This window comes from Trichosurus vulpecula, chromosome 8 (assembly GCF_011100635.1).
Source record: "Trichosurus vulpecula isolate mTriVul1 chromosome 8, mTriVul1.pri, whole genome shotgun sequence".
Taxonomy (NCBI): Eukaryota; Metazoa; Chordata; class Mammalia; order Diprotodontia; family Phalangeridae; genus Trichosurus; species Trichosurus vulpecula.
Window position 1 is genome coordinate 92,999,612 of NC_050580.1, and position 8,387 is coordinate 93,007,998.

Here is an 8,387-nt window from a genome sequence, read left to right on the forward strand (position 1 = left end):
CAGCCCCGTGATGTTGTGGCCTCCTCCATGGTATTGTCTAGGCCGGGGAAGGGAGGTGAGAGAAAGGATGAAGGGAAGGGTGGGATGGGGAAGAAGGGGGAAAGGGAGGGGGATGGAGGGGAAGGGAGAGGGGCAAGAGTGGAGAGGAAGGGAGAAAAGGGGACTTTGTATTTATTTATCTGTGTAGATATAGTTCTTGTGCCAGACCTCCAATGGAATGTGATCTCTTTGATGGCAAGGGCTATTTTTTGTCTTTATAGCCACAGTGTCTGGCACATAGTGGGTATTAATACATGCTTGGTGACTGAATTACCACTAAGAGATCCTCTCTATCTGTTACTATCTGCCAGAAGTTCCCACCACCTCCATCCTCACCTGGTTTCAGTTTCTTTTTTGGAACCACCTTCCTGATGAAAGCTAACATGATTTAATGGAAAGGGTACAAGGCTTTTAGTCTGAGAAGGTAAATTCTAGCCCTAACTCTGCCACCAACTAGCTATGTGACCTTGGGCAAGTCACTTTGAAAATGATAACAAAGGGCATTCATATCGTGTACTGACCAAAAGAAGAAAATTCTTACCCAAATCCTTGTATTCTCAAATAAATGTTGGAAACTGATATGGTGTTTTTAATGAAAATGACACTAAAGATGCTTTATCACCTGCTCTGCTGTTGTACTCTAAAGACCATGGTGATTTTCCATCTGACTTGGAGTGGAAACTTGTATGTTTTGTCTCCCCCAGTCAGAAGATAAGTTCTTTGAGAACAGGGGCTATCCGAGAGTTACTTCCAGATTCTCTATTTAAGGAAAGGGCCCAGAGCAGATAATTCATCATTTCCCAAAAGATTGCAGGACTTCTTCATGTCCTCCATACTGGGTACCCCCTCAACTTTAGAGTTTCTTTTTATCTGTTGTCTTCCACCATTAGATTGTGGGCTTGAGGGTGGAGGCTGTCTTTGGTTTTTCTTTGAATATCTAGCACTTAACAAAGTACCGGGAACATAATTGGTAATTACTAAATGTTTATTGACTGAAGGCAGGGGCTGTCTTACTTCTCTACTTGTAACCCACAGTACTCAGTACATTGTCTTACACATAAGTTTTTTCATTCATTCATTTATAGCCCTTTACAAACATTATCTCATTTGATCTTCACAATAATTCTGAGATATCATCATTCCCATTTTGCAGATAAAAAAACAAGGCTCAGAGAAGTCAAATGATTTGTCTATGGTCAATATATTAAGGACTTCTGTGGGAAGGGCTGTTATGAAATCTTACATGGTTACGAAACTAGTAAGCATCAGAAAGGTAGGATCTGGATGTACATCTCTCTTGATTCTGTGCTTAATGTGCTTTCTACTAGATCATACTGGATCTGTGGGTCTCAATTCCTAACTTTAACCCAATTCTATTGTAACATCTTTAATGGCCCTTTATGGCTCTAATATTCTATAACACAGGTCTGCAGAATTCAGCAAGGTATCTGATTTTGGTAAAGAAGGCAACTACACTAATTTCCAACTGCACATATTGGAAATGAAATGTCAAAGGACATTAGAGACCATACATCTAGTTCTAAACCTCAACCTACAGATGAGGAAGAAGAGGCCCAGAGATGGAAAGTGACTTTGCTCAAGTTACAGACAGTGACAGGTTCAACAAGCATTAAACATCTACCATTTGCAAAGTACTATAGATACAAAGCTGAAAAATAAAATAAAAAATTTCTGCCATAAAATAGTAATGGACATATTCATAGACCTTATAAATAAAAATATGAATTATTTTAATAACTCAAGCTTTATTTTCATCATTAACAAGTCTAACTTGATCCATATTATAAATAAAGAGTGCAGATTTTCAAAACTCAAACATCACAATTAAGTACCACATGGACTATAACATTTACATGCAATGGAGAAGATTAAAAGGAGCTTGTTCCTTTGCATTTTCAAATCAAGTCAGAAACTGAACAGAATTTTCAAGTAGATTTATTAGTTATTTGCTCAGTTTTTTAATGACAGTACAAAAAAACCATAACCTCTTCAATCTTCCAACTGGCTACTAGGTACTTTCAAGTAAGTACCTTGCTAGTAGAAGGCATCTCAAAACTTGGCAAGTCTAATTGAAGAGGAAGTGCCCAAAGGCAACATAAGAACAGTGATCAACAAGAAATTGAATTAACCAAGACCTGTTGTAGACCTTGTTCCACATTACCTCCTAATCTACTCCTAATCATCTTCGAAGAATTTCAGTTTGGGAAGCAGAAAGATAGGAATAGACTTCCAGTTCAAGGATGAACAATGACTGGCTTGGTCTCCCTATATCAAAAAGTTAGATTTTCTGTAAGAACACAACTATCCTAGCCTTCACCTTCAGTTGGCCAGGAACCTCCTGGTACAGACAAGGTTTTCTAAGAAGTTAGGCCACAAAATATCTATCCAGCTCCTGCTATGGTCCCAGCACTATACTAGTAGGTACTGTGCTGAATACAAAAGTATTATGGCCTGGTCCCTGGCTTACAATATCACTTGGGAGACAACACACATACACTTTAAAAATGAAGAACAGGGCTACACATTATGCATAGACAACACAAAGTACCCAGGCTAAGGGAATTATGTACCCCAACAATATGGCAATGTAGATGAAACCTGTCCTTCACACCTCCCCACCTCCCTTTTTTCATCCCCTTCCCATCTCTCTCTCTTTTTTTTTTGTTTACTGTGTGGGGAAAGCACTTTTCACAAGTTAATTCACTATACAAAAGCTAGGCCAAGCTGTTACTTATATGTCCCTTAGACTGAAAATTCTATTTTTATGAATTTATCCATTTTAATGCAATTCTACTGCAACAAAGTAATCCCGGTATCTTGTGAATTAAGCCCCAAAGGGCCCTTTCTATAGCTGGTACTTGGGAGTCAAAAGGAAAAAACATTTCATTTCACCATCAACCTTCATAGAAAGTCAGGAAAATGGAATTCTAGTTCCATGTTTACTCTGAATTTGTGAATACTGCTTTACTTCTCTGGACTTCAGGTTTTGATTTTTAAAGCATTTTTGAAGTCTTTTGTCTTCCTATCACAGTCATTTTCCACTTTATCTTGTAACAACAAGAACAAAGCAAAAAACATTCCATACAAACTTTGTCTGACAATATATACAATTTCTGCTCAAACTCTCTGCCATGAGAGGGAAACAGTCTGTTTCAGTGGGCCTCAGTTTCCCCATCTGTAAAATGAGGAGGTTGAATTATATGATCTCTAAGGTCCCTTCCTGGTTACAGAACAATATTTACCTCAGCAATAACTGACCTAAACAATTAAACATACTTTAGTACTTCCAGGACTCATGATTTCATCAGTGTGTTCCTAATGCAGGTTATATAATACCCCTACACCTCTGTAGGTACTCTTTGTGAATTGCTGAGCCTGAGAAATTCAACATTTTGGAGATGAGTCTTTTCTAGCTTAGCTCTGTCTTTGAATAACTGGCATAGTCATTGGTTGGGTCTGTACTTGAAGGCCTTTCCAGTTTGGTAAAACCTAGTATAGCCTTTGAGAACATAAAGTCACCTCTACTCAGAGCAAGGCACTGGAGTAGGATATTTTATATAGCAATATGATATTTTATATTTGCTGTTGTTTGGTTGTTCAATTGTGTCTGATTCTTTGTGACTCCATTTGGCATTTTATTGGCAAAGATACTGGAGTGCTTTACCATTTCCTTCTTCAGCACATGTGGACAACTAGGTGGTGCAGTGGATAGATAGAGCACTGGGCTTGGAATCAGGAAGACTCATCTTCTTGAATTCAAATCCAGCCTCAGACACTGCTGTGTGACCCTGGGCAAGTCATTTAACCCTTTTTACCTCAGTTCCTTATCTGTAAAATGAGTTGAAGATTTTTGTTGTTATTGAATCACACAGGACACAGCTAATAAGTGACTGAGGCCTGATTTGAACTCAGGAGGAAAAGACTTCCTGACTCCATGCCTGGCACTATATCCATTATGTCACCTAGCTGCTCATCATTTTACATGGCAATCAATATGTTAAAAAGCTATTTTATATATCCCTAGATCTTTATGATAACCTTGTGAGATCAGCAGAACAGATACTACCTCTGTTTTACAGATGCAAAAACTGAAGTCTGGCAGATAACTTTCAAGGCTAACTGGTAGCTGAGCCTCAGGGTCCCTAATTATCTCCAGAGAAAGGTGCTAAAACTCCCTCTAATGGTACAGTTACAATTTTCTGAGGACACAAAGTTTTTTAGGTTTTTCTAAAGAGAGAGCCTTTTTCAATAATATTACCAACTTCAAATTCTCATGTTAATCTAACTACATTTTAGGAAGAGAATAATCTGAAATCACCAATAATCTGCAGTAACACTAAAACATATTAAATGAATGAAAAACAGCATTTGACAGAACCACCTACTTTTTACAAATATAAGGTACAATAAGCAGCCATACAACTCCACCTAGGTTGTGTTTTACCTGAAATTAAAACACACCCATACATACTTACCCAAGCATATTTTGTGTTTAGAAAAAAAGGCAAAACAATGGAAGTCAGCCCCTACTTCCACAAGCAAAAATGTTTTTGTGAAAAAAAAATCCATAAGGTTACATCTTGTGGCAACTTCTGGGATATCTATCAATCAGTAGCTGACATCCATGTAACACTTTGCATACACTAACCATACTTCATCCTTACAACAACTTTATGAGTTAGGTAGTGCAGGAACCATGCCCATTTTACAGATAAAGAAAATCAGGTTTAGAGGTTTAATGATTGTGAAAAGTTATACTGCCAGGAGGTGGAAGGATTAAGATTCTGAGGATCATTTAATACCATTTTATATCATTTTTGTAATTTCAATAACACCCAGAGCCTTTTCAACTAGAAGAAGAGCTGAACCCAAGCTTCTTTGTTCTCTGAGTTTACCCAGAAAATGCCTCTTCTTATGTCAACAAGCCCAGATGGGGCTGATTTAAGAGCATTCTTTCCTCCTCTGTCCATGGCCATTAAGGGTGAGAACCCTGACCCCAGACACTATCTTGAATTATGTGACTTTTTCTTATCTTAATATTTTATGGGCATATACTATGTTATGGAATGTTAATAGTAAATTAAACACAGAGATCCTGGGTTGTAATTCCAATTGACACTTTGTCAACTATCCTGACTTATTGTATTTACAACCTATTCCATTAAGGAAAATCCTTGTCTTGTATCATGGTTAAACATACATGGGGATCATAAAAGTGAAGTAATACAGATATGCTGAGTCTGTTAAAGAAAAATGTATTTAAACCTCCTCATTTCCTTTGTTCAGGCATGTATGTCTGTCCGCTATGCTTAAGGGAATAAATGAATAAGTAATATGAATTTTCATATCACCTAGCTTGTTTGCCTCCTTTAACCAAACTTTCACGTTAACAATTCAAACACAAGTCTCCTAACTCCATTTCCAGCATTCCTTCCACCCCACCATCCTGGTGTGAAAGAAGGTTCCTACTGTCAAGTAACTTACTTAAGAAGTTAAATAATAAGGCAAAAGACAAATAGCTTCCTAAAACAAGTCACAAAGCAGTCTAACCCTAGGACTACAAAATACCATTTCTCCCCCTAAACCCATTAAATTCACATCCTAAAAAGGTACCCTTTGAGCATAAGATAATGGTCCTCTTTGAAAGAATGAAAAAATTTAAGTGCTTACTATGTACCCCCACTGGGCTAAGCATGGAGATACAAATATAGACGTCAGTTCTTGACCTTGGGGAACTTACATACACGTCCATGGGGACACCAGGCAAAAGTATTCCAGTTTGAAATCACTGGGATTGTTTAGGGAGTCGATTTATACACCCTTTCTAGCAGCAGCAATGACAGCACTGATTTATGGTTACAAAACTAGAAGAGGAGGAGGGGCAGATATGGAAACAGACACATAGAGAGGCCCAAGAGGCATTCATCAATTGGGACAAAGTGCTATGCTTACTATGTTTTTTCATAGAGCTGGAAGAGACCGCATGATCTTTTCATTCTATAGAGGGGTAAACTGAGCCCTAGAGAGATAAAGTGAATTGTCAACAGCTAATAAATGGCAGAGCCAGTACTCAAATCTACATCTAATTTTCTTTTGTGTCTTCTGACTTTAGAGGTCACACATAGACCATGCATTTGAGAACTGAATAGTTCCCACAAAACATCAATTTTTCCTATCATATAATAATTTCAGATACTAGTTTCTGAAAACAATATAGAGGTTAAGGTACAATAGGTCATTTTCCAGTAATACTTAGTTCCTTCTTATTTTCTATGTATAATTTGTTGGTTGGTTATGTACCAGTTGCTCACACTGAATTGGTTTTGCTTCAAACGGAGACTTATTTCAATAATTTAAATTGCATTCGAGTTGTTAAATGGTTGAGGGCTAATTTTCTTATCTCTGAGTTCCATCTATTTGGTATTATAGAAAGAGCCTTATCCTGGGAGACAGAGGATCTCAGTTTGAAATGAGTTTCTGCTATCTGGTACCTGCATTACCTGTACCAAGGTTTAGCCTGTTTAGTTCCTACCTCTGTAAAATGAGGGGGTTGGATTGGAAGAAATTCCAATTTTAGACCTTTGATCTTATTCATACCATGTTGAACTAGATGATCTCTAAGTCTTTTCTAGTTCTAAATCCTCCTATCCAAAAAAAAAACCATAAGGATCTTTAAGCTGGCACTTAGAGTGATTAGGAATATGAAAAGTTCCTACAATGTAGACAGCATGACAGACACTAACAGAGAAACAAATTTTCTAGAGTGGGGGAACCAATTTGATCATGAACTAGAGTTCTCCAGTGGCTTACAATAGTCGGCTCTTGGTGTTTGTTGTCTGCAAGCACAATCTAAAGTTGCGTGTACTTTCACAAATTAGTGACTTAGAGGAAGATGTGGTTCCCTACTGCCAACCAAATAAAGTCCAAATTGCTTATCTTGACATTGGAGACCCTCTACAACCTGGCACCCCCCTACCTTTCTGGTCTTAATTCCCTTCCAACTATACTATTAGCCAAAGAAAGACAACGTATTGTCCTCATACTTACCTTGGGCTCTCTTCCATTTGTGCCTTTGCTCAAGCTATTTCTCACACCTGAAATGCTGTCCTTCCTCTCTTCCTGCTGAAATTCCTCCTATCCTTAAAGCCCAACTGAAATGTCAACTTCTCCAAAGAGTCTTCTTTGATAATACCGATTGTTCTTGACCTTTCTCCCTAGGACTTCATATAGAACTCTGTTCTTACCTTTCTTATGCCCTTAGCATATGTATTAGTTATTTGTAGAAAAAACATTGATGATCATCTTCACTTAAGTCCTCATTATGACATGAAGGCATTCTAAAAGCTATACCAAACTCTGGCAAGCCCTACCAAGCTAAAAAGGTTTTGAATACAGGTGATGAACTTTATCTGTCATCCAAAGACCCACCTAGCTAAGTCTGAAGAGACTAATCAACAAGTTGGCCACAGGATAGTTTTTTTGGCCCTGGCAGCTCTTGAAGACCACTTACTAAATCACTGAGGGGTTGTGAGCTGAACTGGTGAAAAGATTATCTATACTGACAAAATTCACAGATCCTGCCTTATTCCTCCACTAATCTCCAAGTTCTGCAGGGGCAAATATTGCCTTAACTAATTTTTATGCCACTTACAAAGTACTTAATATTTGAATCTGACTCTGAATATTAAAAAAGTCAAATTTTGACACACTTAAATATGCTCAAAGTATTATTTTAAAGTGTGAGGAACTTAATTATATTCGTATCATTCATCCTCACTGCATAACACATAAACTCCTTACCTTGCTAGTAGAGGCAAAATCCTCTATAAGCTAACACTATCCTGCCTTTTCTGCATTCTCATACTTGCAAGGATGGAAGAAAGGAATAAGCATTTATTAAGCACCTACTTCATTCCAGGCACTGTGCTAAGTGCTTTACAAATATTCCCTCAGTGGATTCTCACAACAACCCTAGGAGGCAGGTGCTATTATTACAGAAGAGGAATCTGAAGCAGAGTTAAGTGATTTGTCCAGGGTCACACAGCTAGAAGTGCCTGAGGCTGGATTTGAGCTCAGGTCTTCCTGACTCCAGGCCCAAGCAAGACTGTAACAGAGATTTTGTTTTTCTTTCTTTGTTTCTGTGTGTGTGTCTATGAAGGGGGATTAGAAAGAAGGAATAAGCATTTTTAAGCAACTACTCTGTGCCAGGCACTGTGCTAAGTGCTTCACAAATATTACTTCATTTGATCCTCACAACAACCCTGTGATGTAGGTACTATTATCACCCCTATTTTACAGATGAGAAATCTGAGGCAGACAGAGGTTAA